The 25,312-nt window shown below is 37.6% G+C and overlaps 1 long non-coding RNA gene across 1 annotated transcript; it reads left to right on the top strand.

The window, feature by feature from the left end:
* Positions 1–2,350: 2,350 nt before the first annotated feature.
* Positions 2,351–23,503, top strand: LOC138107167 (uncharacterized). The gene is made up of 4 exons (XR_011149274.1): positions 2,351–2,415; positions 18,198–18,315; positions 22,636–22,720; positions 23,258–23,503. It is a non-coding gene; the product is annotated as an uncharacterized lncRNA (long non-coding RNA).
* The last annotated feature ends 1,809 nt before the right edge of the window (positions 23,504–25,312 follow it).

Below are 25,312 nucleotides of genomic sequence, written 5' to 3'. Positions count from 1 at the left end.
AAATTTTCTATGCTCTTTGTCTTAATAAAGAGCAGTTTTCTTTGGTCAGAGTAACCACGTGGGTATACTTTAAAAGCACCATTTCCCCTGTTTTTCCCATGGGTATATTAACAGGAGGTTCAGTGACTGTGGACATAAACAGGCAAAATATATTTTTGTGTGTAGATCTGTACATCCCTACAAAGACATAACTGGGATTAAAATAGAATTCCTCTTTTCAGCTAGCAGAACAGAGCATATCACTTCCAGGTATATAAAGGCAAGAGCTCAAATATTCCCACAGAGGAGAGTTTAAAAAATCTTTGGTTTTCTCAGGAACAATGGATCTGATAAGTGATTAAAAGTGCAAACCTTACAGGTATTCATATCTGTGAAGTACCATAACCATCAGAGCCTTACATTAAAAATTCTCTCCAAGAACTCTCAGTGGAATGACAACTCCTAATTTCTGTGGAGCCAAGAGAAGCAAAATATTTACTTTTTATGTCACCTGTCTTTAAACTTCACTACTATAAAATCCCTTGCTTCCTGCAACAGAGGAAGCAAAGGGGACACAGCATAGACTTCCTTTTGCACATGGAACAAAGCTGGATGGTACTTTTATCCTTGGGTTCTTTGTTGCTCCCCAAATCTATCCCTCTTTGAACAATCTGCCACTACTCTGTGCCAGCAGGAGCTTTAGAAGAAGGCCATCTGCACTGATTGCTATGTTAGCAGACAGATTCTCTTAATTCCTGATGTACTGGAAAGGGTCTGTGTTCAGAATGCGATTTCTGGCCATCATGTTTTGGGGATGGGGCAGGGGCAAAGATCTCACGGACCCTGGTAATGCTGCTGAGTGAGAAATGGCCATTTATTCCCAGAACTGCAGAGCTGGATACAGCACACACCCAGCCTACCCTTCAAAGGTAAATGCAAGGCCTGATATCATTTTGTGTAAGTACTGACAAGTAAATGGGAGATTTTGAGGAAGATTTTTACAGTAATGCTTTAAGTGGATCACTGATGTTCTGCGGTTCACTGCAGACAACGGGAAGCTTTCAGCTGCAGCAAAGGGTCACCAGTTGTTTATATAGTGGCAGTACTCAAGAGGATCCTGTTATGCTATGCAAGGATGGAAAAGAGACAATTCTTGCCTGGAATGTGTTTCCACTGCAATAAATCATACTTCATCCTGGGTTATATCTCTGCTGTATGCCAAGAGAAAAGGTTGTTTGGTTTAATTTAGACACCAGGCAGAGTTTTGTTCTGTTTAATTCACTCCTTGAAAAGATGAACTCTCCTAAGTGTTTTCTGGACACACATCTCCCTGTTCCCCTCCCAAACTTTCTCCTGTGTCCTTATTGCAAGCCCAGTGTTTTGGAAAGACTGTTGGGGTATTTCCCATGAAACAGAGAGCAGATCATCTTCCCATATCCCTTCTATTCAAGGAGAAAATTACATCAGTTAAAAGTTCTACCTCTTCCAGTGAGCTCATTGACCTGTTTTTTCCTCCTACCCTCTGTGTAACATGTGAGCTGCAGATTGGTGGGGACTGTTCCCCTGGGAAGAATGCATGTTTAATTTTTTTTTTTTTTTTTTTGGACGGACTCTTGTCTGATTGACTATACTCAATTGGCATTTCATCTGTTTTTCTCATGCTGAATCTTTGTTACATAATTGTCATTTTTAAAAGACAAAAGTGATTTTGGTAACTGAAAGACCCTCTGAAGATACAGATATTTATTAATCTGAGTGACAGAGGGGAGGCATCAGATATTGATGCTTATCTGTGACCTCTTTTGAGGTATATACAACTTCATTGTAGTAGTTTAAAAATAGTGAGTTCTCCTTCTTGTCTCATTAAGATATGATAAAACCAGGTAGTGCCCTTTTGGGACCTGTTAACAGAATAGTTTTGGTCTTTTCACAAGGTTCTCTTCAGTGCTGAGCAGGAGTTGCATGAGTTGCACTGCACTGCAGGTACAGCTCTCTTTAAACCAGGGGGTTAATAGGCAGTGCTAAAGGAAGGAGCTTGTCATCAGAAACACAGGACATCAACATTTTTAAGGAAACATGTAGGATGGGGAGTCCTTAATTAGATTTAAAGTACAGAGTTGAGTTTGACACCTTACTTTAAGTATTATGTCCAACAAGGAGAGAGATCCAGGTCACTGCCAACATACACTTGTTCTGCACCGGGGAACATTTACAGAACATTCCCACTATTGCAGCTCCACTGACATTAGTGGTAGGACGAGCTGCAACATTCACAGCTCTCCAGCACCAGCAGCTGTCTCAGCACTGTGCTAATTAGATTGGCACTGAGCTGGTTTCATAGACATGATGCTGCTGACAGCTGCTGGGGTGCCATCTACACTAGGGCTGCCAGCACTGATAAAGCTGTAGTAGTGTTGGGAGCCGTGGCAATTATTTGTAAGTAAAACTGAGATATGTGGGCTGAAGTTGTGGTATGTGTATGAATGCATATATGTGATTTACTTTATTCCCTGTTTCCCCCTAGCATCCTACTCACATGTATATGCTTTGCTGATTGTCTGTGAAAAACTGAAAATCTCTTGAGTCATGTACGTTCTGGCTTGATGGAGGAAGAGTGGAGGGAGCAGGAAGGTTTCATATTTGGGATCGAGGATCTGAAGTACAATGAATCTGGGTGAGAGTAAAGAAGGGACAATAATGATCTCGATGTGCATTGTGCTAGTGGTGATAAGCTGTGTATTGATTTTTAAAAGACTTTAAAAACCTTTCTGTGCCCAACACGAGTTCGTTGTGGTGGTCATATCCACATGTATCTGTGTGTGATACCTGCTTTCATTATCAAATCAAGATCTGTTGGCATGAACAAAGCATATTTCTAATGGAGTATCATTTATAAAGGTAAAGGAATAGAAAGGTGTCAGTGCATGTGAATATGTCAGATCATTCATTTTTCCTACAATGTTTTGTCATTTCTCTTAACATTTTAAAAGAGGTAGAAACACTTTATTGAAATTATGGGTCTAATCTTTATTTCAATTTTCCTTATTCTTTTACTCAAAGCACCAGAGTACTTGACAGGTTTTTTCCTTTATTGGAAATAAGCACTGCTTGGCTCGGCACAGGCGAGAGGTTACTTAATAAACCCTTAAAAGGATAGGTAATTAAAAGGATACTGTAGGCCAAAGAAAGGACACCATTGTCCTTCACAGCAGTCCCTTTCTAAAGCAATTTCCTTTGAACCAACTAGGGCGATATTTTTCACAAGTAACTCTTGGACCTCATATTGAAATAATTTTGAGACATGGCAGTTCTACAAAAAGTTTTTTCTCTGCATGCAAAACCATGCAAACAAGTGAGAACAAAATTTCAGAGAGAGGCTGTTTAAACCATCCTGTACTCTGAAGAATAGTTTAAGGGAGACTTCAGACACTTTTCTACATTTATGGATGTCAGCAACATAACCCTTTAAATTCTGTGAAGTGTCAAGACATGTCAAACCCTTCCCGTCTCCCCCCAGTATATTTTAGTATGAATTTTTAGCATTTAGTTGAACAAAACTAGCAGGGTTCCCTCTGCTCCAATGCCTGTACCCATACAGAGGCCCAAAATCAATGCCCAGATCCTTTTCCAGAGAAATGCACACACACTCAAGAAAATGAAATAGTCATTTGCAGCTAAATTGCCTGTGGCAGACATTCAGAAAAACTGTACTGGTTGCCTGATCAATCACCCACCCAGCCATGTGAATCCTTGGTTCTAACCATTCTTTTACACAACCCCACACTCACACAGGGTTTAGTTTAAAAAATCTTATAGGCTACACTGAGTAAATTTTGTTGAATGTGAAAGAAAATTCTGGCCTGTTTGAACTGTTCTATGTAAAATATCTATGAACCCCTTTGTCTTTTTTGTACATCAAAATTCTCCTTTTTTTCCTGAGGAAAGTTAATTGCTTTGAAAGCACTGTGTTGATTATTTTGTTCTATTTGAAGCATAAAATAGAAATAAGACTGTGTATTAGAGAACTTATTCTGGATTCATTAGAAGGGAATACATGCAAAGAAAGTTGACTCCTCCATTTTTTGTGTATCTTAGTATGTATTATCTGTTCTGGAACATGATAAAAGCAGTTGTGAACTCCAGGCATTCAAGACCATAAGAAAATTGTAATGATAGATCTACCAAAAAGCAATCTACCAAGTGACAAGCATATTTATTAGAAATCAATACAAGTATTTTGCTAGGTAAGGCCATGCATTAGCTCTGTTGTTGTTTTGTGTAGTTAATTTCTAGTCCTTAAGCCTCTGGAGCACTTCACAGTTAAAAGAAAACAGTTTTGTGAAGTGGGCATGATAGAGCTACCTGTCACATGATATTCTTTGTCTTGTTCTTGTAAACATAATCCTCGAATAAATATAAATATTTATGTTCACAAGTAATCAATAAATATTCATGGCTGCCTTATGTGTGGGGGAAAAAAACCCTTCATCAACTTCAATAGTGAGATTTTTCTAGAATTAGTGAATTTAAAGATTCCCATGGTTTGATAAAGAGTAAAATACTACAAATCTGTGCATTGCAATGTGAACCTTGGATGACCTAAATTCTCTCATCCTTCACTCATTGTGGATGATATTTTGAATGTGAAAATAATTGAAGGTTTCTGTAACTGGTGGCTGTTCAGTGATTTCACAGTATATTCCTAACCCCTGTTAACTTGTATTACTCTTGGTCCTTTTCATCACCTGCTAGTCCATATTCTTTTCCCATGGGATTCCAGCACTTTATTCCTACAGAAGGATGTAGTTTGCAGCTGTGACACTGCAAAACTCTTTTTACAGAGTAGGATCAGACCCAGGAGAGCAGAAGATCAGTACTGTTGGTAGCACACCTTTTTTCCATAGACAAGGGAGGGCTCAAGACTGACATTGCAGAGGGTCATTTCCTGATTTCTAGCTCCTAGACCTTATAGCCAAGAGAAGCACAGACAGCAGGAGACCTCAACCCAGCCACTTGACAAGGGCTCTCAGCAAGCATTGCTTGGGAGGTGCTCCAGAGATGAGAGGGACCAAGGCATGGTTGAACCACTTCAGGGATCAGAAGTATGACCATTTTTCCTCATCCATCTCCATTCCCCTTTCCATTCATCATTTCTGACTCGGCCTAGCTTTGCTCCAGAATTCATAGCCATAGCATTGAGGAAGTAAATAAAAGAAACCTGAAAATAATTCTTCAGACAATGTGTTCAAACCTCACTGAAAACTGTGTGAGACATTTCTAATTAGAAACAGAAGTAGAAATCATGCACCAAAAGGCAACACAGAATAAAAATTTCACCAATAATTCATCATGGTTTAAAAAATTTAAGGTTTTAATTCAAGGTAAAGAATAATAAAGAGTGGTTTAGTCTGATTAGTCTCTGACAGACAATATAATTTTGCTTTCTTTCTGACAATACAAAGAACTGTTGAAAAAACTACTGCATTAAGAACAAGGTTTTTTCATGAGCTACTGAAATTCTCACGTAGCTGTCATCAACACTAATTTGCAATATTGCATGTAAACAAATTAGCAATGGGCTTATGTTTAAGACCAGTGAGAAGGAATGGTAAGTGTAATGTTAAGTACAATTAAATGGGTCAATGAGCTACTTGGGGTAGTAGTTTAATTTAGTTTCTTAAAGTGAAACAATTTTGGTAGGATTTGAAATGAATTGAAGTCAGTACTAAAGGGAGAATGGGAAGCATGAGAAAGCAGAAATGGAAAAGTAATTTTTACGGTAATGTGGGACCTGTGAGTGTAATCTGCTCTTGCTGATATGCAGCTACAAAGTTAAGAGTGTCTTTTAGCTGGAGAATGTATTTTAAACTGGCTATCACCAGCAGTAAGGAGTAATGATGATCTCAAATAAAGAAGAAAGTGTCTGGTAGGATGTACTTCTGTAGGAACTGCTGGAAGCCAGGTGGGAGACCCATGGAAAAAGGCTTTTAACATAGTGATAACTCATGTTCCTTCTTCTACAGGCATCTGATGCCTCTCCTCTCTTGAAATTCTAGTAATACCAATATATTTTATTCATAGGGTTTTTTTTTGTTGTTGTGCTTTTGTTTTTTTAAGAGACACAAGACTTAAGTGCAAGTTAAGTTTTTTCTTCAAAAAAACCCCTAGTGTCTGAAGATAGGTTTAAAGGGCTTTCCATTTTACCCACACTCACCTCTAGCCAAACATCTGTAAGAGCAATAAGTCTTACTTTCACCATATGGTACATAAAGTGTCTGTATGTCTGGACACAAACTGATAAATTAATTGCTACATGCATTAAGTGTGACTGTAAGTCTGCCTGCAGAGATAACACTACTGTCATCCTTCAGCATCATACCAGATCTGATGTTTAATCTTTTCCCTGATATATTAAAATTCTAACCTCCAGTTAGATAGTCCTGCAGGTGGTGCTGTGGGAAATGTTTGCAGTTCAGAGACAGGGCTGGAACAGGAGTGGAGAAGAACAGCTTCATTCCTCTCCAGCTTTTTCCAGAACAGAAATATTAAGGTAATTTCTTTCAAAAACTTCAAAGCACACTACACTCACCTCTATGGAGCACTCAGCCAAGGATCAACAAAGTATACAAGGGATGCAAGGTGCCTTTTTCACCTGGTGGAACTTTTAACCGACTTTCCTATACTGTGAATGACTAATATTCGCATTTCAGCCACTATAACTAGGCTTTAGCTTCCAGTAATAAGAACTCATGGGACAAGAAAAGCAATGGAAAAGAATAGCCTGAAAAAAAGTAAAGAGAATAAAAATGTATTCACAGAAAGATTAATGGATTTTAACAGTAGAATTTTACTACCCAAAGGCAAAAGGAAGTTTTCTGCAAATGTAAAGTAATAAGTGACCTGGCTTTGAGTTTTTGCTTGTTTGTTTTGGGTTTGATTTTTTTTTTTTTTTTTTTTTTTTTTTTTGAAAGTTTAAGGCTGTTTGCATCAAACTGATACAGTGTGTCACCTTTTCCTGAACTGGCAGCTGGCTGGTGAAGTTTGATTACCTTCATTTTGTATTAGCAGCAAAACTGTGATGTAGTTCACCAACCAGAATGGTCAGAGACATTTGCAGGAAACTTCAGTGTTCAGCAAGATTAGTACTCGAGTACTTTTGGTACGTTTTAATCTGTAGGAAATATTTCAAATCTATGCCAAAATGTCATATTTTTATTATTGTTGAAGATTGTTATGATTATAATAGAGGAAAAATATTTTATAAATCCACATATGAGTGCTTATATTCATGTGTAGAAGTATGCTATCTTATATTATCCACTAGATGGACTCAGGAATAGTGTTCACAATCCAAGCTCAGACTCCTGGTAACGAGGAATATCTGCTGATATCCAGCTGATTGCTGGAGTCTGGCACACAGCAGCAAAGCTGGGGAAAGGAGCTTCTGCACCTGCACCTTCTGTCAGGCAGTCAGGGCAAGGTCAGACTACGATCTGGTAGGACAGGGGTTCTGCTTGGCTCCCAGTGCTCTCGCTATGATGGTGTAGAAAAGACAGGATTATATCCAGCCAAGAATCTTGCAGGCTTCTGCATATAGAAAACATGATATAAATGCTTGAGGTAATTTGAATGAGACCTCTCATAGGTGCTCAGAGTGCACGTAAGGCTGCCATATGGCCATAAAAGTGGGAAAAGCGTGTGCAGAAACATTCCAATAATTAGCTTGAGCAGACAATTGAATATTCCACTTCAAATGACAGGCTTATTCACAATCATTGTCTCCAATTACTTATTTCTTTTTCCAATCACGAGCTAAATTATTATTGCTCTTTGTGTTGGTTTGTTTCCTTATCATAACCAGCTGCTTTTCACTTTAGTTGGTGTATTTGTTAAATGATGCAATATTTTCTCAACCCATAAAATGTGAACGGTGAGCAAAGGCATCAGCAGTACTCATTTCATTGAAATAATTATTCTCAAATCACCTGGAACATCCATCTGTAGTTATGCCTACAGTAAGGGATGGAAATAACCTCCAGAGAACATGCTTGTGTTTCCAGGTAGCACAGGCTCTCAGAGTAGCACTGTATCACCTCCTTACTCTGTTCAGATATTAGAAACAAGCCAAGGGATAGCCAAAAGAGAAAGTGGAAAAAGACATCAGCAAGGCTTGGTGACTAATACCCACTCTTATTCCACCTTCCTTCTGTTCTGTGCAAGCTGAAGCAGTAGTTTAGCAGCTGTAATGACACAAAGGTCCTGGGATCCTTCACTACAGGACTGATTGCAGACTATCCAATGCCTCCGTCTGACGCTTGATAAAATAGTCAATGCAGTCAGTGGGTAAGATGTCCCAGTAGTAACAAGACAATACATCTTAGAAAGCAGAAGTGCTTAGTCCTGTGAAAGTAAAGTAAACTTAATGGAAATAAATAATGCATGCTGCAAAGGAAAATAAACACGTGCTCCTACCACAGCCATTCAATCCCCAGAGTTGGCTTTAATAATAAATCACCCCAAATGCTTCAATAATTTTTGGGGAGAAGATTACACTTAATAGAATTTTTATTTCAAATACCAGTACAACACCAAGTCAATCTTTTTTCTTTGCTTCAAATCTGTAGTTGTTTATTGATGTGTCTTTCCATAGTTATTTTTGTGAGAAATACAGGACTAAATTGATGGTATAAGATGTGCTATATGAGTACAAATGGCCAGACTGATAGGGGCATAGGACTACGAGGAACTTCATAGGGTCACCTAGTCCAGTATGATAATATTTCCCCTATATCATCTGTGATGGATTTTCCATTCTTATTGCTATTAATGGCTATCCTTTCCTTAGCAACTCCCAAAGACAGTGACTTGGGACTTGCACAGGCAGTCTCTGACAGTAGTTCATTATCTCTGTCATTGAGGGCTGATTTATTTTTTAATCAAAATCCCCTTCCTGTGTCCTGTTTTCTGCATCCTGTATCTTATGTCTTTCATCTAATCAACACACATTTCTTGTCCCTGTCTGCTGTGGACATGAAGACTGAGATTATTTCCTTCCTCATTCCAGTAAAATTCTGTGTCATTGAAAGTGTTACCATGTTCCCCTTTTTCCCCTCCTTTCCTCTATTCTAAACAACCCTGAGTCGAATGATCATGACAGTTCTCGAGGAAGAAATCTTATATTTCAATCTAAGCCTAATATTACTAGATACATCAAGTGGATTTGAGAGGCCAACTTCATTAGATTTTGAAATGAAATTGGGATTCACTGTTCCTTGCAGCCCTGGATGACTGATCACTCTCCACATCCAATCAGCCTGTTGCTGTGGCCTTCTGTGGGATTTTTGCTGCAGTGACGATAAAATATAGTAAACTAAAGAAACAAAGACATGCTTGAAATGCCACAAAAGAAAGCAAGAGGTTTGGGGAGAGATCGTGTGTTCTCTGTGGCCTTTCAAATGTGAAGAATCAGTAGTGAGAAGATATCTCTGAGGCAAGGTTGCTGATTAAGTAAGGAGGATCAAGGTCACAATGCTTTAGCTGGCTCAGGTGAAGGTGGAGGTTTGAGAAAAAAGGCTCTTTTGCAACTCATCCAGCCTCATATTCCTGACACACCTCTGCAAACAGGTAAAATCAGGGTCTTGGGAAGGTGTTCAATATATTGCATGGGCTTGTGAAAGAAATCTTTGTTTTCTCAGTACTTCCATGCAAATAAAGCTGAGTTTTGCCAGATGTGCACTAATGGTGTCAAGTCTTGAGCATGTTTTGGAAGAGTTCTGATTCACATTGCTAAGCCATTGCTACTTCACATTTCCAAGATCCAGTTTAAAACTGATGATGTAAAAACCCCATCACTTGATGCAGAATATTCACAGCTGCAGTCCCCTTGGGTAGAGTCACAGTAGGAACCTGTGTAAGGGAGTTTCTTGTCTGTGGTAGCCTTTCTTTGTGCTGTTCACCAAAATTAATAATCCATGGGTTTACACCCTTCTGTGAAACTCAGAGATAGGCCAAATGCCACTAAAATTTTTAATACCTTCTTAATTTCTCTCATTAGCCCTTTTCTATTACTAGTGCTGCTGACCTGATGTTACAAACAGGCATTTTTGTTCTTAATGAAAACTCCAAAACTGAAGTAGCTTGCATTATTTTATACCTATATAATGCTGCAGTCATTGGCACTGCTGGGAAACATATGAATCATTAAAAAATCTGTGATAAAATTGCAAGAGAGGGCAACATTCTGAATACAGCACTATTCCCAGCTCACACCTTCACTGTCTGATGCTTTCAAGTCTGCCCTTGAACGCCAAGAAACCAGTGAGCTCTAGGGAGTGCCAGTAGCTGTAGTTCACTGTATTCATATCATTAAAGAATACATCAGCTGTGACAATTTAGCAACTGTAAGAAAACATGATCACATTTGCATCTCTGGAATTCCTGTAGCTTTAAAGAAACCTGGTAAGTGAATGTCTGTGCTCTGTCCTACACCATTGCCGATGCAAACTGCCTGGAACCTGAGATATGCACATTATGATGCATTAATAATAATAAGATGCTAAACTGGCTTTGCATTTTCTTAATTTTTAACTCCTGCAGAAGTGGCTATTAAATATTCCTCATTACTTTTGAAAAATCTAAAGGCATTTCTCTGGCCCAGCATTCTGCTTCTTTCTCTCATCTGAAACTGTATTTGGCTATACATGTCTCTAGTCATATATACAAGGATATTGGTTTTACTCCTTCAGAATAAAAGAAATTCTAAAATTGATGCCCCTGAGTGAGTTTCTGCTGAATGCATTAAGCTCTTCTCTATGCTTGAATTGATGCTTCACTCATTAGTCGATGCAGAGCACTGAAAACCCTTGTGTATATGCCATCCCAGTAGGAAAAAAAAAAAAAAAAAAAAGAAGAAGAAGAAAGCACACAAAACCCACAGCCAATTACTTGCTCTGCTTAGTTTGGTACTACAAAGCTGTAATAAATCCTGATTATTGTGCTGAATGAGTTATTTCCTTTAGACATTAAAATAAAACTCAATGTTCCAAAAAAGGCAACTTATAAAAAATTCACCTCATATACCCTGAAAATAATTGTCATGGCCTTAGAAATAACATGTGGATTCTGAAGGATTCCAATGCATTGTTTCTAGCTCAAGCCTAGTCCTGTGAATTTCCAAAATCTAACCGTCTGTAATATAATCAGACACTAGTGAAGGGTATTGGCTAATCAAGCCATATCTAATTAAAAGAGATATTGCTACTTATATTTTGCTGAATGCAAATTTTTGGGTGAATCTTCCTGAAAACTGATTAGAAGTTTGGCAAAATTTTCTGTGTGAAACCCTGCAGAGTTTAGGGTAGAAAACGACACAAAATCCAAGTGTTCTTTGATGTCTATCACTGAAAAGAACCTTATTCTTTTAGTGCACTTGAACAAAAGTGGGTGCTTGAGTTAGTGACCTATGGAGTTATGAGTCAGTGGAGTTTCCAGAGGATGAGTCAATCCACTCAAGTGTCATTTATCTGTCACTGACTATATGGAAGGCAAGGATCTATTTCAGTCTTGTGTCTTAACCGAATAAAGCTGCCTGTGTGAATATCCTGCTCAGACATTTGAAGCGGGACACAATTTATATTAACTCATGTTCTCTTGCAAATAGAATTTTTTTTTTTTTTAATATAGTGCATACGTGTATTGCTATATATGTGTCTGAAAAGAGATGTGAAGAAGCTGTGGAGGAGCATTTAATTACATGCAATATTTAGTGTTTAAGTTGTATAGCAGTGTCTGTTGTCACAATTTGCTCAGGCATTTTGCTCTGTCATGCAAACTGATAAAGTTTCTCATGTTTCTCCACCAGTTGAAAAGGAAATAATTTTCTGGTGAGCTGATGAAGATTTAAGGGACTTTCCCTATTCATTTTTACCCTCTGTATGCTGAATCTGTGATTTCTCTTTATGATTACTTTAGTCTGACAATCTTACTACAGTTTGGCTGGAAGCTTCTCTTAAACTGGACTAAAAGAGGCCTTTTGACAGTCCCAATACAGGTAAAATTTAGAGTACAGGCAGCAGCCAACAGGCAAGGCTCCTTCTTGTATGACCAGGTAGTTTCTTGAATGAAAAGGTAGAGAAAAAGCTCTTATTTTCTCACTTTGCTCTCTGCAGTTTTCTTTAAAGAGCAGTTTCTTTTCACACTGGCTAGACCTTCATCCTACTGCACTTGGGGCTGTGGAATCTTTTAAAAAAGGATGTTTACTTTTTTATGCAGGACATATTGTCACTAATTTAAACAACAGAGTATCTCATGTCTCTTAGACAGAATACAGCTGCTCATTTGTCTTTCAGTCAATCAGGCAGAATAAAATCTTGTAAGCTGAAAGTAAGTATATTAACAACTGTTTGGGGAGGTTTTTAATACCATTCAGGATGCTGATTTTCATTAATATGTTTATTTTACACATTTCTTTCCTGTTCTGCGACGATTGTTTCAGGATGGACTACATTGAACTGAGGCAACTGAATAATGTAATCCTCATTTTTGAGACAGAGAAGTGTATATGAACTAGCTGTGGATTTTAATGGTACAAATGTAAAACAAAATTTCAAATCCATTAAATTTTCCAAGAAGCTGTGCATATCTTTGCTTTTCAACTGCATATTGTTCTGCCCTGTTTGTGTTCGTTGTCACCTCTGGTGTGAGTTCCATGAACTCCCTTGTATTGCATAACAGTCTATTCAATGACTTCAGGATAAGATCCAACTGTGGGGATTAGTCAGCACAGTACCATGCATTGTGGAACCTTGACCCATTCCTTTCTTCAGACTTTTAGGAGAATTTTTGTTTATTTGCTTGTTTGTTTTTAAAAAAGATACTTCATAAGTATCTCTGCTTTGACTTGTGAAAAAATTGCAAAGATTTCCTTAGAGCAGTCCTGCCCAACCTTAATAACTGTCTGTTTTTCCTGGCCATGGATTAGGCTGTCAGTCTCAGGTCCTCTCTGCGATGTTTCATTTCAGACTCGAGTTTAGCATTTTTATCAACATCTGCGTCACTACTTAATAAATTACTCATTGCACCTTAAAGCAAAATGGTAATGCCTGCAACAGAACCTCAGTATAGTAACTAAGTGAATGAATAATACATGTTTGTGTCATGGGAAGTACAAGGAAGAGCTGCTTCCTTTCACTCTCGGTGTATCGGATGTGCAATTATTGTATAATTAAGTTCAGCTTACATGACAGGTGAATGACATTTCCACGTTGCTGTTCCAAGTTTGCTCCTCAAGCAGGCTAAATATGTTGTACAACAAAATTTCAAGCAGAAGCAATGCAGAACAGCTACTATAGTGTATTTTTGTGAGCCAGAGTGGCTCCTGTCCCAGTTTCTTCTACCATGGTAGGCAAGATGTACTTTTGATAACACATGTATGAACTAGGAGACCCAGTAAGCCATTGAAGGTGCTTAATTAGAGTAATCACAATAACGAATGAGTGTGGGGAACTGGAGTGGTGATGGTTAGAATGAGTGAAGTTTAATCTCTTCCCTTGTATGATTTCCGTCTTTTCTTTCTTTGTTTAAATGTGACTGCACCCATTTGTCAGCTGACAAGGAATCCCATACCACATTTGCAATTCCAAATGACTGACTCCTATGAATCATTTTGCAAGAGATGTGTAGGAAGTAAATCTCAAGGGAGGGAAAATATTCCTCTAATCAAATTGATATAGCCTATCCCTCATTGCAGCTCTAAGAGTACTGAGAAGAGTTATTTTTGTTTGAAATGATAGAACTTGCAATTTAAAAAAAAAATTACACGGTCCTTGTAGTTGCATGGGAATTCACAAAGCTGTATATTTAACTCTTAAACTGCTGTTGATTTGGGGAGAATGTTTTTCATGTGATAAGTTAGTTAATATTTACTATATGGAAGGGTGTTGTAGAACCTTTGCTGTCAAGGAAAAGCAGATTTCAACTTATGAGCATTTCTAACAGAGATTCTGACGACTGAAAAGATGGGAACTATTTTGTTCACTGCAAAGCTATGAATGAACTATGCAGAGCTGCAATAAAATCACTATTTCTAACCTTGTGAAGATAAGCAGCATTCACCGTGTCTGCAAAAGGGGCAAACCAGAGAATGCTCTTTCAAAGCCCTTTTGCTCAACCCGTTCTCAGTGGGTGTGGCTTTGTTTTAGCCATTCTTTTCCAGGGGCTTGTCAGGGCAGCATGGAACTCAAGTAAGAGTTTTGACCTTCATTTCAGCCCATAATGAAGAGCTTCTTCTGAGAATGGAGAGAAACACAAAATGGTGAACCACTGCCTTTATGTAACAGGTGTGGATCATTGCTCTGATCCACACCTGTTATGTATAAAATGTGGAAAATCAATTTTTTTTTTTTTTACCAAGTGCCCCAAACTTTCTAGTCAGGAGCTGTGACGTGAGCTAAGGTAACTCCCACTGCCTTTGGATCAGAAAATAGGGTAAATGGGTAGTCAAATGTTTAATCAAGAAAAATTTGAAAGAGATTCATAGGATTCTTTAAAAAGTCAGTAAGAAAAAATACACACCAGTTCTATTTACAATATTTGGAGTTAAAACACATACTTTTTTGAAGTCTCAAGGACCTAGTTATACTTCTCTTTCATTCTGAAACATGCAGCTGATGTTTTGATACACAAGAACACTGATTGTGCTGAGATCATGTTTTATTACTACTGTACTCACTGAAAGTAAGAGGTGTGAAAAAATGAAAATAAATAGTAACTATTCTTTTTTAATAGATAGGCGTTCCTATTTTCCATCATGTTGGTTATAAGAAACATCAGACACAAAATGACAACATAAGATTGACGAATACAAAAATTTTAGGTGTTAGATTAACTCAGTATTTGTTCAGATGATGCCACTGATTTTGTCTGTTATTTCAAATTGGTTAATACAAATTTTTAGAAGAAATTTATTACTAGTGTTGGATCAAAGGGAAATTTTTATACAGTGGAATTTCTTCCCACGCTTGCTATTTCTGTTGCCAGCATTTGTCCTTTTACTGTACTCATGATGCCTCCCAATAGCTGTGGAATCAACACATTCCATTAATACCTGCCTTGTGCCAGGGTCATGGACACAGATTTTGAGACTTATTTTGCAATATTCATGAGCAAGAAATCACCCTCATACTAGATGGAAGCTTATTCCATGTTTGAAATCTATTTTCATGTATATATATACATATATATAAAATGTAAAAATATATATGTACATAAATTCTGTATGTAACAGTTACATTTTATCTATTCTCTTTGCATAAAATTATTATTACCATTACTGTAAAATCACTAGCAAAACATTGTCAAACACTGGTACTGACAAGCAGAAAAAAAAATCCTCCAAGCTTTTAATCTCTGGCTTTCCTGCCTAGGTTCAGTTCAGTTCAGTTTGCTTTCAAATTGCTTACCCATCAATATTCCCATGAATTAAATACTTCCAGAAATATGACTTCATTTCTGTTGCTCACACAGGTCACGTTCACCTTGAATAAATTTTAAAAAAGTATTTAATGGATTAATTGCTGCTTATAACATTGAATATGTCCCTTTCTTGATACTGAAGGAAAGCCTCAGTAGTCTTCTCTGTTCATGGTTAACTCCTTGGGATTTTTTAAAATACTGAGTGCAGTAAATAAATACTTCTCTACAGCCCTTTTTGATATAATATGTGTGTCTTAACAAAGGTAACTTTGTTTCTGAAAGTTCTCTGTCTAATGGGGGTGGAATTAAAAATGAATAGTTATATCATAGCTGTTTGAAAGATCTGAGAAACTGGTAAGATGCAGCCTGATCTAAGGAGCATTGGGCTCAATGAGGAAGGGAAATTATGAAAAATGCAGGATTAATGATCATCTATTCCTACATTTCATCAGTTAAAGCTTCGGTGTGTACCTGGATGCACACGCATTATTCAGAAAAACTCTTCCAAGTACTTCATTCCCATAATGACTATGACAAATGAAGACTATGACAAATATTTACCCTGAGTTTCTCCAGAAACTGGTTTACATTCATTCCATGTTTTCACAGGAAGTCAAAGGTACCCAGCTTTAAATCAGGGTACCCAAAATTTTATTTATTCTTAGATTTCCATTGTTGTCAAATATTTTCTCAAGTGGAAAACAACATAGTGGCCTGTAAGTAAGACAACATAAGTCTGGTGTATTTTGTTTCTATGTGAGAATGCCACAGCATCCCACTTGCCTATGGATAAGAAAAGGCCTAATCAAACATCACAGCTCCATAATTTTCAAAAGCTCTTGAGGATGGTAAGTCATCTCTTCCAAAGGCAAATTGAGAAGGGATGACTCTGGTCTTTGCTGTTTGCATATTCATTGCACTTTGCTGAGACCATCACTGCCTTCTGTTCTGGAAGAAACTCTAGATTCTTATTTTCAAGACTTGTGCTAGGCAGTGAAAAGTCTCACAATGTATATATTTGAGTGTCATTTAGCACCTTAACTGTTCTACACAGAAAGGAAATTCTCAGCCATGGTGTGTAAAAACCCATACATTGCATTTGACTATTAGTGGTACCCCCTTTACCTGTTTTTATAATGTACTATATTCTCTGCAAAAAATTGCCCAACTAGTTAAACTGAAGAAAATGCCCAATATTTTAATAAGGAAATAAAGTGCACAGTCCTAAGTCTGTCTGTTGTGTGTTAACCTTCTGTTAGAAGTAAAGTAAAATGCAGATGAATGACAGGATCCAAATACTTTTTTTTTTTTTCCTGGAGAATACAGCACTAATAAGCAGGTAGAGAAAAACTTCCAGGGTGTACTTTGTGTAGCTGCCATCTGGTAGCTATATAACACAGTTGTGGTGGTCAAGCAGGTAGTGATTAGCCATGATTCAAAATGATGTTTCACAGCAGCCATCCCCAGTAGGGAAGGAAACGTGGCATTCACAATATTCTGCTGGAATTCACATGCTGGGGAGGTGACACACAAATGCTGTGGGCAGGAGGGATTTGGAACACATGGGAGATTCTATTCCTTTGAAAATTGTCCTTGTCATTCAACCATCTGATGGTTTTGTAGGGTGGTTCAAAGAGTTGTAGGCATAAGGATAAGCTGCCTGATGTTTAATTTTCATTGGGATGTTTCTAGAATGCTGAATATATCATTAAACAAAATAATAAAGTAGAACCTTTATTCTACAGTGTCAGAATCAGTCACTAAAAAGTAATAGTCATGCTGGATAGAAGTACAAATCTTCTTCAAATTTTTCCATTTTGGAATCTGCAGGAGGCCAAGTATTATTAAGAAAATAACAGGAAAAAGTGTAATCTAGAAAAATCACAGATCTGTTAGTATTGCCCCAGTATTTTGATTTTAGAACAATAGGTAAAAGAAAATAAGATGCAAAGATAAATGTAGAATAGAATACAATTCTGCAGTCTAGAAAAACAGGTTTAATGGCCTTGCTTTTTATGTTTTGTTTAGCACAACAGAACTTGCTGATCATCTAATCTGATTGAGAGTGAATATAGAGTTTAGGATGGAGAATATGGATATTATTAATTTTAATATTATTAATGTTTTGCAGTTGTAAACACACAAGCCAATATCCTCTTAGGAAAGGTGAAGTGTTAGTACCATCCTGCACTGCAGATTCATTCAGCATTATGTGGAATTTTGGCTGTTTGTGTTAGAGGACTATTAATATACACTGAAGCAGACAAAGAACAGCAGAATGATCAGAGAAAGGAAAGAATATCATGCGAGAGAGTAAACAAGCTCGGCTTGTTTGGTTTAGCAAAACACAGATGGAAGGAGTGATATGATTGTACTTGATAAATATGTCAGGGGAAATACCAGGCTGGGAGCTATTTAATCTGAGACTGTGTTTGTACACTGAAAAGTTTTATAAAGCTGGCTATAAGTACATTAAGGACTGAAATCGTAAAATGCTTTTGAAATATGAGAGAGTCCAGTTGCGAAGGACAGGAAGCAATAGGTACAAATTGAAATGCAGAAGATTCCATTTAAACAAAAGGAAAAAAAAAAAACAATATTGTCAGGGTAGGCAGAGAGCATTGCACTCTAACCTCTGGTAGTTACATGTATTCACCAAAGGAATTCAAGCGTACTCAGAAATAGATCACATGCTCTGAGTGTTTAAGCCTATTTATCCCACTAATGGTCTCGATTTATTTTTCAAGTGGCTGCCTTGGTTCAAGACAAGCCAGAAGATTTCAAAACAGCACAACTCCCATCTATGGCAAAGGGACACCTGATACTGAAACCCATTGTCATATCTTTAAAGATTGTCCAGAGCAGGTAATATCTTGGTTTGCTATTTCATGGAATTTGAGTTATAAAAATCGACTTTGTTTGTTTGTTTTCTAATTAGTAGCATGAAATAATATTTCATTCCTATTTCATAGGAAAAAATATTTGCTGAAAGACTTAAAGTTTTTATTTGTTGACTGTAGCTTTTTACAACTACAGACTGCTGACAACAAGCCTCCATTTTAGGAGAAGGATCAGAGCAAGGAATCTTCTCATCTTGCTCCATTATTACTGTTCCAGAGGTAACACTGTAGACCTTAAAACAAAGAAAAAGAAATGACTACAATGCCTTTCTGAAGAAGATCAATGCTTATCTTACAAAAACTGAGGCTGTTGAAAAGGCACTAATTTTGTCAATCCATCTAAATTTTACAAAACTTTCCTTCTAGTATATCAAGAAGAAAACGGTGCTGTTCATTCATTTATGCACACAAACAGATGAAAAGAGTATGCATGTGTGTGTATATATATATACATTAAAAAGTAAACTTTATATATAAGCAGTAATTTTTAAAAATGTCTTCTTTTTTCATTAAAAGGTTATTTTGTCTTTGGTCATCAAAAAGAGTAATAAACCCATCCTTGTGACTTAGAGTCACAAAGTAACACACCATGCAGCACTTTGAGCTTCCATTTCAGATTATTTTACCAATACTCCAGACTCTTGTGTGGTCAGGCAGATCAGGTAGATTATGCATTCACAGTTTTGCCCAGAGCAGAAAACAATCCTGTGCAAAAGGAGACAAATACATACGAGAAATCTGGCAAAGATGCAATACACAGCTTTTTCTTTTCATTTTTTCCTCCTGCCATTGACATCTTCTGTTTGAGGACTACAACCCTGTAAATGTTTGCCACAAATCCTGCTGATCATGTTTTCCTCCCGAGCAGTAGATACTCATAACTTAATTTCTTCTGCCCTGGTTACAACTAGGTATCATTTTTTCCTATAAAACACTGCTTATTTTATTTCTAGTTATCTAAACTGGGCTGTGCAGAGTGGAGTGAACCACCTATCTTCTACTTCCACCTTCTTTTCCTGTACAGCAGTAATTTTTTAGTTCATTCAGTTGATGTTTTTTGGACATAGTCATAGGTTCAGTATTTGCTTCCCTGTAAGCCTGGTAATAGGTAGATGATGTGAAGGCAGAGTTAGGTTTTTTTCCAAAGGACCAAGACTTAAGACAAAATCTTTATTTTCATGAGTAATCTTGATTACTTCAGTATAAGAGCTTGGAAGAAAAATTCTGCAGAATCAGATCCAGTTGGGTTTGTTGTTGTTGTTGTTTTGTTTGTTTGTTTTTTTGTGGTGTTTTGTTTGTTTGTTTGGGATTTTTGGGGTTTCTTTTGTTGTTCTGGAGATACCTTACTTGTGAAGATCTGACTACACTGATAATTTACAAAGGGTTTTATTTTTTATATTATGCTTTTTGCCATGCTCACTGAATTAAGAAACTCTGTGTAGCAACTCTGCATTCTAATTTCTGATTTAGATAGGCTCTATTTATTGCTCAGTTTACTTCATTCTAGGTCAACAGCTTTAATTAGAGTATTTTTAGCAGATCATGAAATACAAGTGCACACAGACATGGAAATACATTAACCAGTACAATCCCAGCACTAAGTGCTGCACCTCTTTCTTCCTCTATAAGCAGAAACAGCTGCTTTTTTGTAAACATCACTGTTTGTCATCTTTTCTTGCACTCACACTACCATTTCTCCCTGTCATAGCTTTGGTTTTATTCTACTTTTATTTCCCCCGTAAAGGCATATTTCTTACTAATAAAACTTAATGAAAATTAGTCTTCAAAAGCCATGTTTCTGCTCAAAAATTTGTAACTATAATAGAAAGCTAAACTGAACAAAAGATCTTTTCTAAAGTATTACGTTCCTTCAATATTTACCATGGACTAGAGCTGAATTAAGGTGCTTATGTTTCTAAATCAAATCAAACTTTAGGGTGGGATGTGGGAATTACAATTTTGGCATGAAAAAGTAGAACAATTGGATTTGATTAACAAATGTAATGGAGATTTTTTTTGTTACCAGACTTGGCCACTTAAGACATGCTTAGAAGGTCATATGCATGGGCTGGGGAAAAAAAGAAAAAAATCATTTCAGTTCAACAATAGGGACTGTGGTACTTGAATAGACCCTGGGCTGGAGAGTGAAATTTTTTATACTTATGCATCCATGATTATTTTTCAAGTGGAGGCCATTGTCTGCTAGTCCAAGGCTCTGATAAATCTTCAGTTCCTGTGCTGATAGTGTTGCAGGCAGGACTATCTTGAACAAAATCCAGGCTGTTCACACAGTGACATTTTTGTAAGGAATCAGGAGTTACCATGCACAGCTCAGGTTTTTCTGGTACTCAGGTCTAGTGGCACCCAAGCTCTGCCATCCATAGATCCCATCAAGTCATGTGGCAAAGCAGGACTGCAATTCCCATACCCATGACCTGGGAGGTGTTCTACAGGTAATGTTTTGTACCAGGCTGGAATCTGTTTGACAGGGGCTTAGGAGAAAGGTTAAGTGGAGGACAAACTACCACTGCTCTCCAGCAGCAGTTAACACTGATCTTTATAGCATTTTATAGCAAAATAATATACATTCTGGCACTGCAATTAATAGATTCTGCATGACAAGTGATAAAAGTTATAAATTACTTCTCTCAGGCTTCATTTTTCCCTGCTTTTTAGTTAATATTACAAAGCCTGATGTAATTACCCATTTGGCAGCTCTCCTTGTCAGTCATCTGCTGATTCATAAGCCTGTCAAACAATATATTACACACCAGATCATCTGTGAGGACTTTGCTGGCACAGGCCTGGCACTGAATTTGGTTTTCAAGGGTATTCCAGCAGAATCAGAACTATCCTCATGGTTCCTGTGCCAGTCCTGTCTCCTTGCTGTACACAGAGCAGTAGGATTTTAGGCTGCACTTCTCTTGTTGCCCAAAATGACTTGCATGCTTTTCCACTCCAGAAAACAGCCAGCTGTGCTTCTTTTGGCATTAGTTTGCCATGTCAGGAAATATGTCAGGTGCTGATTTTGTAGCTGTTTGGGGGGATATCTACAGGCAGTGTGGAAACCTGCTGGTTCAGCTTGGAGGCATTTAGCTGCCTTTGTTTCCTGTGGTTTGATAGCCTTTACTTATTGGGGGGCCCACTTCCCTGCAAATCCCAGCAAAAGGGTGTAAATTACAAACACACCAGCACCAGGGAGACATTTTTTCATATTTTTACTGCTAAGTAAAAGGTAGAAAAATTTTCTGAGAGCCAATTATTGGCACACTGAAGTTCCCTCCTCAGCATCTTTGTCTCCTTGGTGCACTTCCCTGCTGCAGCTCTCTATGTGCAGCTCTGTGACTCTCTGCCATTGATCAGCCCTGCTGTGTGTATTTTGTCCTTCCAGGTAATTAAACACAGTCCAGATAAACAAGGAACACTGCTGAGGCCTAGATCTAGGCTGAAAAATGTAATTGTTTTCACCTATTGTTATGAGGATTGTTCCCTTTTACCTTTTAACAGATCTAACTTCGAAGTATCTGGAAAAATATTAACTACTGAGTATTTTTGCATTGGTAGGAGTATAGTTTTACAAATGCTATTTTAAATGATAACTTATTTGCTGACCATTTTACTAGTAGGGTAGGAATTGAGAGGTGTTAAACATTTACTCATCCTAGATTTATGTTTAAATATATGACCTTTTGTTCCAAAATTATTTTTCAGGATTTTTTGCAGTTATTTCTTTGTCAATAAAATAATTAAAAATCATATATATGTATATGTATATGTATATGTATATGTATATGTATATGTATATGTATATCTATCTAGCTATAGATATAGGATATAGATATAGGAATATATAGATAGATATAGGAATAAAAACTATTTATATAGTCATATATAGATATAGGAATAAAAACTATATATATAGATATAGTTATAGGAATAAAAACTAGAATGACCTTGATTGGGCAAAGGAGAAATGTTTGTCCAGAAGTTGCATGCAACTTATTCTGAAATCAGGAAACTTCCAAGTATCATTTTCTATATTTGATTAATTATTAGCTCAATTTTCCTTGGAAATCACAGAAACTGAAGAAAGAAATGCCAGATTCTCACAGAGAAAGGTGTTTTTCCTTTAATTCTAGACAGAATGCAGACAGAAAATGCTGAAAATCTTGGTAGGATACAACTTATTTATTTTTCTCTTTTTGTAATTAAATGTGTGAAAACAAGATGGCTAACTTCCAAAATAGATTTATTATTATTATTATTATTATTGTTAATGTTACAGGCCAAAGATCATCTGAAACCTGAAGTTCATATCTCTCTAGAAAAAGGACAGCCCTCAGAGACATCATGCAAACCACATGACAGAGGTAATTTTAGCATAAATATTAAAATAGTAGGTATTACCTCGGAACTGTAGTAGTGGGAGTTAATTCTACACTGTATCTGAAAACAAAACATCACTTGAAAACCAAGACCATTACCTCAGAGGATGCTGAAGTTTCCTGTAGAAGACTGTTCATCTCTTTATTGTATTGTTTAGCAGTAGTGGATGTACCAGCATTAATTTTGATTAATGCTACCAAGGTTAGCACTCCACTGATATGAATGAAGAAATTCAGGTTCATGCTGAGTCCTCCAGATATGACAGGACTAATGGGTTATAGATATAAAGGTTGCAGAATAATGAAGGGCTGGATGGACTGACTCAAAATCTCAGCAGTTGTGCTTTTCTGCCACATGCCCCTCAGCAAATTTTTTGCAGGACATCTGGGCTGTATCACACTGCTTTTCTAATGCTGGAGGAGTAACTGACAGGGGATTAAGATTTTCTTCCCACTGGAAAATTCTCCATTACTGCAGCAGGTCATAATTAAGTCAAAATGGCATTCTTATTCTCTCTCCAGGAAGAAGCTAATACCCTGACTCCTGTGTTCCCTTCTTGCTCAAGTGCTGCTCCAAACCAGCCCCTTATGGCTCTTGGAATGGATGAATTCTGGTCTCTGTGGTGCTGGAGTTCTTTGTTTCCTGTGGCCTGAAATTTAGATAAACTCAGTTTACAAATTGTTGGAAGAATTTGGTGCTGTGAAGTTGTCCAAAATAGTGGCAATAACAATTGAAAATGTGCTTGTATTCCAGTGTTATAAAATTGAAAATGTGCTTGTATTCCAGTGTTATAACTGGGGCAGTGAATTAAACTCTTATATATGTGGGCAAGAACAGAGCAGTCAGTATGATCCTCTCTCTAAATGTGAAATTGATGCAGCTGGTGAGGGGGTCAGTAGCTCTGACCGAGGAAGCTGTGACTGGTCCGGAGAGATGGTCCCATGAGGAATCATCTTCCTGAGGCCTGGTGTCTTTCTTCAGCTGTAGCTGGAGTGCCCTTGCAGAGGCTATCAGCTCTTTAGTGATTGTCAGCTCGTGATTCCAGCTCAGCTCTGCAGGGCAGCCTCCAGGCCAGACCAGACCAGAGAGAGACGAGAGGCTCGTGTGGCTGTTCCGCACGAGGCAGCTTTATTGGTCCGTACCCTGCGAAGGGGAGCCAGGGATGAGCTCTCTCTCTGCCCTCACAGGGGCAGGGGCTTTATAGGGATACAGGGGGTGGGTGTCAGAGGGTGAAGGCCAATGGGTTACAAAGGATCTGCACAGGGTCTCCCAGAATATTCTGGGTCTGTCTTCTCGCCATAACTGCAAAAGTGGTTGCCTTTCCAGGGGAATCCTGCTGGGGGGTTAAGCAACCTCCTTATCTCAGTAGGCCTCTCTCCATGGCAGGGGCTGGGCATACCCCACATGAAATAAGTAAGAAATATGTGTCAACGTTTTCCTCTCATTGATGTCAAAGAAAATGGGAATTATGATCGAAGTTCCAAAGACATGGTTCCTTTCAATACAGGGCTGAATCTATACTTTTTTCCCACATAAAGCTTAACAAGTCTTGAAATGCATCTCATAGCAGAGGACCACGACCCAAACAATAAAAATACAGATTAGATATTAATTGTATGTGTCTAGCAATGAGGGTTACTAACACCTGGAATACCTTATCTAGTGATTACTTCTTAGACTACCGGTTACTTCCAATACTGAAACCAAGTTAAGTCCACCTTTGATTGAAATACTTGAATTTTTCATGCCTCCCTGCATGTGAAAATCATTGGTTTATTGTTGATATATAAAAAAGATGTCCTTTCCATCAAGTCAGATTCTGAAAAATTCATGAGAAGAAATAGCACTTCATCACTCATATGTGCACCTCTTCTGCTTTTAAAAATAATACATCTGATTCTAAAGAGGAGAGTGCTAAATTGTTTGCCTACTCCCAGAATGTAATATCTTCTTAGAATGAGTGAAATTTAAAATGCAGAAAGTAGTTTTGCCACATGGGAAAAGGGAACCTGCTTTTAAACTGACGAGTGTGGTCCTGAGCGGTTACGAAGAGGATTCCCTTGCTACAGAATGCTCTCACTCATTTTAGCATTACTACTTCATCTTACCCTCAGCAGACTTTTCAATTCAGCTATAATATCTGTCATAAGTTGAACTTTAAGTGCTGTAGTTGGGCTTTACCTTGTAGAATATGTTCCTGCCTTCTTCTGTACTGCTTTGGCCTCACACTCTTAATTGATGGTCTCATTTTCACTTTGCCATTTCACTATTCTGGTAATTAGCCTTTCTTCTTACCTAGGGGGATCTTTTTGCTTTATTGATACTCCATTCACAGCAAAGCTCAGCTGAAAAGAAATGTTTTCTTTTTTGCCAATGCCCAGTCATTTTCTTATTTCCTTTCTGGGTTTTTGGGGTGTTTTTCACATGTAAAGAAATACCTTTATAAATACCTTTATGAATACAAAGTGCCTTTGTCTTTTATGCTTCTTGTAAATCATTGATGAACTCCAGTCAGAAGAGTGGGAGCACTTTACGATCACAAAGTTAAGCTTGTTACTTTTTGGTGGTTTTTTTCA

This window comes from Aphelocoma coerulescens, chromosome 3, assembly GCF_041296385.1.
Source record: "Aphelocoma coerulescens isolate FSJ_1873_10779 chromosome 3, UR_Acoe_1.0, whole genome shotgun sequence".
In the NCBI taxonomy this organism is placed as follows: Eukaryota; Metazoa; Chordata; class Aves; order Passeriformes; family Corvidae; genus Aphelocoma; species Aphelocoma coerulescens.
The sequence above is the reverse complement of the archived record's forward strand: the minus strand, read 5'-3'. Positions and strand labels throughout refer to the sequence as shown.